This window comes from Mandrillus leucophaeus, unplaced genomic scaffold, assembly GCF_000951045.1.
Source record: "Mandrillus leucophaeus isolate KB7577 unplaced genomic scaffold, Mleu.le_1.0 Scaffold642, whole genome shotgun sequence".
NCBI lineage: Eukaryota > Metazoa > Chordata > Mammalia > Primates > Cercopithecidae > Mandrillus > Mandrillus leucophaeus.
Genome location: NW_012106942.1, coordinates 628003 through 639407, shown reverse-complemented (window position 1 = coordinate 639407; position 11405 = coordinate 628003). Strand labels below are relative to the sequence as shown.

General features: G+C 33.9%; 1 pseudogene across 1 annotated transcript; it reads right to left on the bottom strand.

The window, feature by feature from the left end:
- Nucleotides 1-2811: 2811 nt before the first annotated feature.
- On the bottom strand, nt 2812-7480 carry LOC105554438 (annotated as a pseudogene). Its single transcript, XR_001008327.1, has 2 exons — nt 6804-7480; nt 2812-2832 (listed from the first exon to the last, which is right to left on the bottom strand). The product of XR_001008327.1 is annotated as a 60S ribosomal protein L15 pseudogene (transcript).
- Between the last annotated feature and the right edge of the window lie 3925 nt (nt 7481-11405).

Genomic DNA, 11405 nt, shown 5'->3' with positions numbered 1-11405 from the left:
GGCCAATTTTATTTATTTATATATTTTTGAGACAGAGTCTTGCTCTTTCGCCCAGGCTGGAGTGCAGTGGTGTGATCTCGACCCTCTGCAACTTCCGCCTTCTGGGATCAAGCAATTCTCCTGCCTCAGCTTTCTGAGTAGCTGGGATTACAGGCGTGCACCACCACGCTCAGCGAATTTTCTTGTATTTTTCATAGAGACAGGGTTTCACCATGTTGGTCAGGCTAGTCTTGAACTCCTGACCTCGTGATCTGCCAACCTCGGCCTCCCAAAGTGCTGGGATTACAGGCATCGTGAGCCACCATGCCCGGCCGCTACTGATCTTTTTACTGTCTCCATACTTTTTCTTTTTTCCCTAAAGTCAAATAATTAGTATTAAAGAGTGAATAGTCTTTTCAGACTGGCATCTTTTACTTAGTAAATGCTTTTATGTTTCCTCCTTTTTTTTTTTTTTTAATGGCTTATTAGCTCATTTCTTTTTAGCAGGGAGTAGCATTAATTTGGCTGGATGTGCCACCATTTACTCATCTATTCACCTGCTGACTGACATCTTAGTTGCTTCTACATTTTGGCAATTATGAACAAAGCTAATATAAACACCTTTGAGTATATTTTTGTGTGGACATAAGTTTTGCACTTTTTAGGATTAATACCAAGGGAGCATGACTTCTGGATTGTGTGGAAAGAGTGTGTTTAGTTTTATAAGAACCCACCAAACAACTGTTTTTCAAAGTGTTGTATCATTTTGTATTCACATCAGCAATTAATGAGAGTTTCTGTTGTTCCACATAGGAAACAGCATTTAGTGTTGTTAGTGTTCTGCATTGTGGCCATTCTAATAGGTGTGTGGCATCTCCTAGGTGGTGGTATTGCATTGTTGTCTTAGTGTATTTATTTATAGATATATAATTTATAGACTTATTTATGAGCATTTCTACAAAACGATGAAAACATTAACCAAGATTGTATATTCTCTATCCTAGTTTTTGTTTGAACTGAGCAATTTTTGTTGTCTATTATGTTGTAAAATTATTACAAATAACCATATTTGTTCCAAATCAAATTAACTGTTAGATTATTTGATACCTGGGTTAGTAAAATAGTCCTTGAGTTATTAAGCCATAAACTAGTATGGCCACTCTTCAGAATAATGGTGTTAGAAATATTTATAAAATTGCTAACCTAAGGGTGGTCATATTCAGTAATGACAATTTTTTTATGAAATTAAACATCTATATTAATTTTGTATTGGTTTTGTATTAGTCTGTTTTCACACCACCAAGAAGATGTTGCCTGAGACTGGGTAATTTATAAACAAAAGAGGTTTAATTGACTCACAGTTCCACATGGCTGGAGGGGCCTCAGGAAGCTTACAGTCATGGTGAAAGGCAAAGGGGAAGCAAGGCAAATATTCTCCTGAGAACTCACTATCAGCAGAGAACAGCACGGGAGGGGAACCACCCCCACGATCCAATCACCTCCTGCCAGGTCTCTCCCTCAACACATGAGGATGACAATTGGAGATGAGATTTGAGTGCAGACATATCCAAACCATATCGGGTATCAAATATTCAAACATTTCTTGCCCTCATGTAGCATTTCCTAACGTAAGCTTTTGGAACAGGCTATTTTTGGCTCAATTAATTTATCCTAGAGAATATTCATTTTGAACACTAAAAACAAGTGTTTTCTCCTTACTCTTTATGCTTTATGATGATCAACCTAATATTTAAAGTACTAATCAGCATGCAAAAGCTTAATTTTTTTCCTCCTATTCTACCTTCTCATCCTCCTCCTCTTGTCATTGTCTTCTCTTTCTTTAGCAGTAATAATTGCAGTGAGGAAACAGCCATGACAGCCTATTTTAATAGAAATGACATATTTGATTAAAACTTCATTACTTTTAAAAGAATATTATTTATACTACTTTTCAGCTCCATTTTACATTTTTATCACCTGCCTTCATCGCTGTCTTAACTGTCAATGTACTGACACCGTTTACCCATACCAATTCAATAGTCAAGTATAATAACCAGGATGACTATTTATGTTTTTCCTTTTATCATACTAGTTATATTAGCATTAAGAAATATGAAGCCTCTAAACTTAGTTCTTATTAAGTTTCAGTATGGGTCCTCACACTTTTTGGTTTGAAATTACATTATTAGTAGTTGTTGAGACCAACCCCAAACACTTTTTAAAGTTTGTTTTAGATAAACAGTGTTTACTATATTAGAAATTGAAACAAACATTTCCAAAACATTTTTATTGTATATTAACATAAATATTATGGAAAATAATGTTAATTTTGAAACAAAAAAAAAAGTGAGAAAAGTGGCATTGTTTTACATCTTTGCAAATCTCTTTAATGTCTGCCTCAATAGGAGATTCATGGGGTTTTATCCCCTTCTGCATTGGTCTGTTGTGATGTCATATGTCATGTAGCCTTTAGAAACTTCCTCTGCATTCTTGTATGAGAAAAAGAGTGTTAAATGCAAATAATGCTTTATTATTATAAGAAATATGGTTCTGACCTTGTGAATCCACTGAAAAAGTGTTGAATATCTAGGAGTCCTTTGACCATACTTTGAGAACCACTGCTACTGAAAATTATTATCCTATTCATTCAATACATCTTGCTTTTCTCTCAACTTCACCTCTCTTATGATCAGTCGCTTGTGAATTTTTACATTCCAGTGCTACACTAATGGATTTCTGATGATACCTAGGTCAAAGTATGGTGTTAAGAGTTATGTCTAACTTTGCATGTGTAATACCTCTGCTAAGGAAGCTTTCACTCATCTTCCAAACATTACTCAGATGTCACTTTCCCTGTGATACATTAATCACTTGCTTTTCTTTTTCATTGTGTGTACTTCACAAATACTTTTATTATCTCACAACCAGTCAGATATTTATTACAGTTTGCAAACTAAGGTGTGTTTAAAGTATTACTTTATTTCCTTTAAATAAAACTGATTTTACTATTATACTCTGACTTTCTAAATTTACAAGAAATTATATCTCCAATGTGGTAGGTTCTCCTTCCCCAACCTAATGTCCGTTCAGAATCTGAGATGCCTACTTTGTGCCCAGGGAATGGACAGGAGTTTCTGATGACTGGTGATGGTCCACACTGACATTCTCACTGGCTGTGCTTACAGTGGTTTATTCGACTAACACTTTTTAGCTGTTTTCATGCCATGCTTGAGGTGTCAAATCTCTGCTGTGCCTGGTGACCAGCCCACGACCATTTTTTGAGGCCTTGAAGCAATGTCCCATTACTGTTTGGATCTGTACCTCTGGGCCCCACCAAACAATAATTTAAGGGGAACCTCAACTTATTTCCTGCTTTTCCAAGACTCTTTTTATCTTGTCCCAAAAACTATTATGCTCAGTAGGTTTAGAACTTACAAAACAAATTTTCAGAATTCGGACAAGCTAACTTTAATTTATTTTTAGTTGTATACCTATTCCAAATACGTGAGGCTTGAGGCTTACTACTTTCTTGAAGAAGAGGCAGAAAAAAGGTAACAATATGGGAGAGGGAAAAGAGCAATAATTAATATACTAAAGTTTACTCAACCATACATATATTAGACATGTTATTTTATTTGATGAGTATTAGCTTTGTATCCCTTTATTAGTTTTGTATCCCTTTCCCCAAAATACATATATACACGCATGGATGGACACGCATGCCAATACTAGATGTGAAGTCCTGATGTAGGTAGATTCTAGCGCCAAGCATAGTGACCAGCATGTATATAATAGGACCTATATAAATGCTTGTTAAAGTCATCTAGAAAACTATAACTAAAGTATTTTTACCTGCAAATACATTGTTTATATCTTAATTTTCTTTCCGTTGTCTTTTTTTAATAGATGGGTTCTCATGATGTTGTCCAGGCTGTAGTGCAATGGCTCTTAAGAGGTGCAATCACAGTGCACTATAGCCTCAAACTCCTGGACCCAAGCATTCCTCCTGCTTTGGATTCCTGAGTATTGGGGATTACAGCCAAGTGCTACTACATCAGCTTTGTCTCTTAATTCTCTTTGAAAAAGCATGTAAGCTATAACTTGTTCTTTATTATTTGAATTGAGAGATTGAAGGACTAAAAGGCCATATATAAAATATTGATACCCTTCTTTAAGGACTTTAATATAGTAAAACAAGTTTTTAATATACTAAGAACATTTACTGAATATCAATGCATTTTAGACTCTTTGTTGTGGTACAGGAAGTATGCAGTAGGTAGGCAATGTGTTTTCTGATCCAGAATTGTTTATAAAGTAAAATTTCCTTGGCAGCGCTGGAAAATTATAACGAACTAGCATACTGAAGTATGTACACGAATCTATTTGTCTACTGGAGTTTCTTCTGAGCATTAAATGAAATGATATTTTAAAATAGCTAGTACAGTATATCATGGCTGTTAGAATCTGCTCAATGAATGACAGCTATTTACTTTACTTTTTTATTTCCCTCTAACTATAGACCTTGTGGGTGTATAGCACAGCTAGCTATTATACAGCTATGAGGAATACCAGTACCTGCTGCTGCTAATAATTCCTTGATGGTTTATCTCATAAAACTAGTCCCAGATTTCAAAAATGTTTTTGAATTTAGGAAATGAGTTAATATTCCTAATTGTAAGTATCATCTTTGATTTTTACAATACAGATTTTTTGTTGGCATCACTATTGAAAATACTTCCTTTTGTCTGACAGTAAACCAAAACAAACGCTCATTGTGTTTATTTGCATGGTTACATTAAATATGTTATAAAGGCCTCTTTTCTCTGAACTTGGTCTAAATATGCTTTTCATTCTTAAATAGTTACAGGAATAGATGAGTTTTTCCTCTATTTGTAGTTCTTTCAATCCCAAGTTTTGTTCAGTGATCACTATCATTGAAATTCTGAGATGTATTTCACTTTTACACTCACTGTTAACTTGCCTAACTTAGTTCATCTAAGCTTGTGTGCAGGTCAACTTTGACAAGTAATTTAGAAGGTTGTCATATTTGACATGAAACTTCTGCCATCATGGATTTTCTACTCTATTAATATTGTCAACTGAGCTGTTTTCTGACATTCTAAAATAAATGTGAGCTGTATTTACTATTATTCAAAAGACAGATCACTCAACTCCTCTGAATGAAAAATATTTTACTGGCTAGTGAGGAAAGTTATATTCAAAAAATTTAGTGGGATGATCATTCAAATTCCCATCAGTATAATTTAATTGGAATTTTCTTTGGATATACTTAAATTTAACTATGGTGTTGTTCTTTCTTAGGCTAAATGAATACAGCAATGTTTTTTTTTTTTTTAAACTCCAAGTCAAGAGGTTTTAGGCTGCCTTTGTTCATTTCCATTTTAAATCAGCTAATAATTTATCTAAAGGTTGCAATGTAAATGTACCATGGGAGGCAAGCCTCTCCCTCCCCACTACCACTTGATGGAGAGGGAAAACTCTTGAATGAATCTTTACATTAAGCAGAGGCTCTCTTCCAGAATGAAAGGTTTCTGTCAATGCAGTTCCAGGAAGTTTAACTGTTTGCAAGAAAGTGAGTTCAGCAATCTCTTAATCAGCGTAGAATAGTGGTTAAAAGCAGGTTCTTTATAGCCAGATGTCTAGGGTGTACAGTCCTGTCTCTACCATACTGGACCTTGATTAAGTTACTTTAACTCCCTATGCTTCCATTTCCTCAATTGTGAAAGGGGGATAAAAATAAAGCAACCTCATCAAGTTGTTATGAGGTGCAAATGAATGAGTTTTCATTTCTTATTTTTAAAACATTAGGAATTATGGCTGGCACACACAGTAAACCCTACATGCGTTAATAATTATATAAATACATGAAGTTATTTATTACTAAGATATGCCAAGTACTGGGTTTAGAGAAACAAGAGAGACAGACATGACTCTTGTTCTTAGGAAGATTATAGTCTGGGCAGCAGGGAGTCAGTACACGTGAATAGACTAAGATGCTGAGGGAGGGTGCTGCAAATTTCTACAAGTTAGTGTAATGTAATGACCTATTTTCCTTCGTCATTTGTGTTAATTCCATATGCTTTACTCACATGGCTTCTGCTGGGGCTTCATTTCTCCCACTATGAACAGTGAACTTATTCCATTGCATACCCTCACAAGACAATTGCCATCAATCTGTTCAAGAATGATGGTGTCCTCTGCTCATCAATATATTTATTAATGCCTCAGAAAAGGAAAACTCTTAGTCATTATTTCTTTTAGTTTTTTATGATCCTATTAATTATTATGCTCTTTATTGATTTGTTGCATCCATATTCTTCTAGTATGTAAACTTTCCAGCATGTTAGGGTAAGTCTTTCTCTGTCTTATTCTCTTTTAATTCTGCAGTACCTAGGATAGGTTCTAGTATATGGAGCACTTAGTAAGGAATGAATGCATTCATGCATGAATGAATATGTCTATGTGCTCTTGTGTAAATGTTAATGTTGGATAGATTTCCAGAAAATTGAATTGCTTTTTTTTTTCAGTTCTCTTAAAGAATTTATTTTAAACCTATTATACCACAGTATGTTTTATACACTGACATACAACTCCCTAATAAGATAAAGACAAAAAAGTTTATCTTATTAAAAACAAGATACACCACCACTTATTGTCTTCAAACATTATTGCACTTTAACTTTCTTAATTTGACAAAGCATTCAAGAAACAATCTACAGACTAGTTTTAACAGACAAATAACACCTGTAAGCAGACATGACTGTCCTAAATTGTTTATTAGGTATGAATTTTACAAACTTTACTTATATTAGCGGTAACGGTGGAGCTGGAGAGTATTGCGCCTTCTCCAAGCTGCCCGGCGAGAACCACCAATAGTGTGGTGGAACTTATGGCCCTTTCCAAGGCCACGGCTCTTTCGGCCTGCAGATGTCAGCCCACGCATCTCCTTGTGCTTGTGGACTGGCTTGGTGATCCATTGGGTGTCAGGATTTCTTCTGATAGCTTTATGGAATGGATCAATGAGAATAACCTCAAAAAATTTGTATGTGGAATCTTCTCCAACCCAGTAAGAATACAGAACTCTCAGAGCCCCACAGTGGCGTACAGCTCGCTCCTCTGCAACGGACTGAAGGCTTCGAGCAAACTTTAGCTGGTTAACACCATGATGGACAGGCTTGCCGTAAGTTGCACCCTTAGGAACCGGGCGTTTTCGGCCACCACGGCGAACACGAATCCTATATATAACGGAACCTTGCTTGGCCTTGTAGCCCAGTCGGCGCGCTTTATCAGGCCGGGTCGGGCGGGGAGCCCTGTGGAGAGCAGAGAGCTGGCGGTACTGCCAGCAGCGGACCCTCAGAAGAAAGCGCATGACATCAGACTGCTTCTTTCTCCATAGCTCCTGCATGTACTTGTATGCACCCATCTTGGCTTACCTGATGGCTGCCGCCAGACGGAAAGGAAAGAGCTGTACTCCCACAATCCCTTTTCTTGAATTGCTTTATCTAAAGTTAGGGGCATTCTAATTTTATGATGTTCCACCTAATTATCCTTCAAATGGATTTTACTAATGGACATTTTCATGAAATATGTATGAGAATGCACGTTTCTATAAATTTTTACCAATACATGACCTTAGTTGTATTATCAGTCAATATGTGAAAAATATTTATATTGGTTTAATTTGTATATCCTTGATTGGTAAATTTGAGCATTTGAAAAAAATATATATATATTTTAAATGTATATATATGTATACACACACATACATATACTGGCCCTTTATATTTCTTTCTCTGTAAATAGTCTGTTTACACACTTTGCTAATTTGCTTATTAAAAAAAAATACTGATTTGTAAGAAGTCATTTCGTTCTATGGATGCTATTCATGATATATTGGTTTGTACGCTACAACCTTTATAAAACCTTGTGTAGTTATAGTATTTTATCTGTGGTTTTAATTGTATTTATGATATAGCATATTTTCTTATTTTTGAATAACAGCCTAGTATTTTTCTTCCCATTTTTAAGCATTTGTGTATTGTTCTTGCCTACTGCCATAGCTTATACTCCTATACTCTTCAGAATAGGAAAGGCAATCACCAGCTACCTTGTCTTGTCCTTGATCTTAGAGAAAATGTCTTAATTATGTGTTTTCTTTTTTCTGTCGGCTGTTTGTTTTTGCATGCTTTTTATCAAGTTTAGGAAGTCAATTTATTTTTCTACTTTTCCAATAGATTTTTTTAGAGTTATGGATGGATGTTTAATTTTATCATCATTTCTATTGAGAGTAACATATGATTTCCTTTCATTAATATGTTGATGTGATGCATTATATTAATTGATTTGTAAAAATAAATAACCATACTTGCACTCCTGGAATGAACCCAACTTTGGCATAGCTATTTTATTGTTATTGTTTTTTAACTTTGATTGACCTCAGTTTGTCTATATTTTGTACCTAAATTTTGTACCTAAATTTAACCATGAGTTTTGATTTTGTCTTTCTTGTGATGTTTTCATTAATTTTTATTTCAAGTTTATGCTAATAAGTGACATTTACTTTCCTTTTATTTTTCTTTTAATTTCGTATTTTCTGTATATTACTATAATCATTGATTAATAATTATATGTATATGTTTATATATGTATGTGATTTCAACGACTGTGAAAGCATCCCCAAAATCATAGGGAAAATTAATTCTTTTAGTACTATTTGTAAAATAGAACCTAAATTTTCCACTGATGTAAAATGCCATTTTCTTTTCATATAGTAAGGACATATGCTTCTGTGTTTAATTTCCATTTCATTGATCACCTTTCATCAATAATATATTCCTTAATAATGACTTTTTAAAATAAAAACTCTTTATGGCTAAAAGACCATAACACCATCTCTAACATTTTGTTTGTTCAAGATTATCTTATGGATTAAATACTTAAATGTAAAACCCAAAACTATAAAAACCCTGGAAGACAACCTAGGCAATACCATTTAGTACATAGACAGGAGCAAAGATTTCATGACAAAGTTGCCAAAAGAAATTGCAACAAAAGCAAAAATTGACAAATGAGATCTAATTAAACTAAAGCACTTCTTCATAGCAAAAGAAATTAGCGACAGAGTAAACAGACAACCTACAAAATGGGATAAAAATTTTGCAAACTATGCATCTGACAAAAGTCTAATAACCAGAATCTCTAAGGAACTTAAATTTACAAGGAAAAAACCAACAACCCCATTAAAAAGTGGGCAAAGGACATGAACAGACACTTTTCAAAAGAAGACATACATGCAACCAACAATCATGAGAGAAAGCTTAACATCACTGATCATTAGAGGAATGCAAATCAAAACCACAATGAGATACCATTTCACACCAGTCAGAAGGGCTATTATTAAGAAGTCAAAAAATAACAGATGCTGGCAAGGTGGTAGAGAAAAAGGAATGCTCATACACTGTTGGTAGGCGTGTAAATTCTTTCAACCACTGTGGAAGACAGTGCAGTGATTCCTCAAAGGCCTAAAGATAGAAATGCTTTTGACCCAGCAAACCCAGAACCCAATACTGCATATATACACAAAGGAATGTGAATCATTCTATTACAAAGACACATGCATTCATGTGTGCATTGCAGTACTGTTCGCAATACCAGAGACATGGAATCAACCTAAATTCCCATCAATGATAGACTAGATAAAGAAAATGTGGTACATTTACACCATGGAATACTATGCAGCCATAAAAAGAATGAGATCATGTCCTTTGCAGGGACATGGATGGAACTGGAGACCATTATTCTTAACAAACTAATGCAGGATCAGAAAACCAAGTACTGCTTGCACTTGTAAGTGAGAGGTAAATGATGAGACCACATGGGCATATAGAGGAGAACGACACACATTGGGGCCTTTTAGAGGGTGGAGGTTGAGAAAAGGGAGAGGATCAGGAAAAATAACTAATGGGCACTGAGCTTAATACCTGGGTGATGAAATAATGTGTACAACAAAGCCACATGACAGAAGTTTACCTGTGTAACAAATCTGCACATGTACTCCTGAACTAAAAATTTAAAATATAAAAGACTATCAGGACTGGACGTGGTGGCTCAGACTATAATCCCAGCACTTTGGGAAACCAAGGCATGAAGATCGCTTGAACCCAAGAGTTCAAAAAAGAGTATCTTGGCTACGTTTTTGGCATTTTACTCTTTCGTATGAAATCTATAATACATTTTCCAGTTACAGAGGGGAAAATACTAGAATTTAAATTAGAATTTAATGTATTCTGTAATTTTCTTAGGAGAGAATTGACATCTTCATAATAGTGTATTTCTCCTTGTTTTCCATGAATATAAATAAGACTTTATTTAGGGATTCTTAACTGTCTATCATTATTATCTTAACATCTACATTATGGTTGTTTCTTCTTTTGTTAAGTTTATTTTTAGCATTTCACACTGTGTGTTACTATTTATAATGCTATTTAAAATAAATTACTTAGCTACTTCATGCTTGAAATACATTTAATTTTTGATAAGCCCTGGTAATGAATGCTTACCACTTCTAGTAACTTATCTGATTATTTTTTAGTTTTCAATTCTGATAATTATATGAATTTTGAATAATCGAAATTTTGTTTCTTTTTTTTTTTCCAGTGATTTTCTTTCCCCCTTTTTTTGTGGCAGACTTCTGTAAGATTTTGAATAAAAGTGATTATAACAAGCATACTTATATTTTATATTACTTCAGAGTTAATGATAGTAACTGTTTCTCATTAAAAATAAGGTTTGCTTTATTGTGATTATTTGAACATCACTTTTGTCAGCCTGTGTAAGTGTCTTTCTATTCCTAGTGTGCTAAATTTTCACTTGTTAGCAATATTAATATGTGTAAATTTCAGCAAGTAACTTTTCTACATTTATTAGGATGATTTTATATTTTTTCTTTTAATATATTACTGTACATTCATATTTGTAAAATAAACTCAACTTGGTCATGTTGCATTTTTTTATGTTACTCTTGGTTTGATTTTCTAATACTATTTTTAGGATTATTATAGGTATGTTCATAAATGAGAAACGTCTATTTTTTGTATCAATTTCAAAGTAAGGTATATGCACTCTATCTAGTCTCTAAATTGCTCTCTATATTGAAATATCTTATCCTTGAAAGTCTATTTGAATTGGCCTATTGAAAATATCTAGGCCTGGTGATTTTTGGATTTCTTTTTTTAAATTACTATGCTAGTTTCTTTAATAGTTATTATAGTACAAATGAGGTTTTTTTTTTCTTAATCAGTTTGATATTTAAAAAAATATAAAATCAATTTCATTTAACTTTTCAAAACTGTTGACATAAAATTTGTTTATTATACAATATGATTATATTTAAATCTCTAATATAT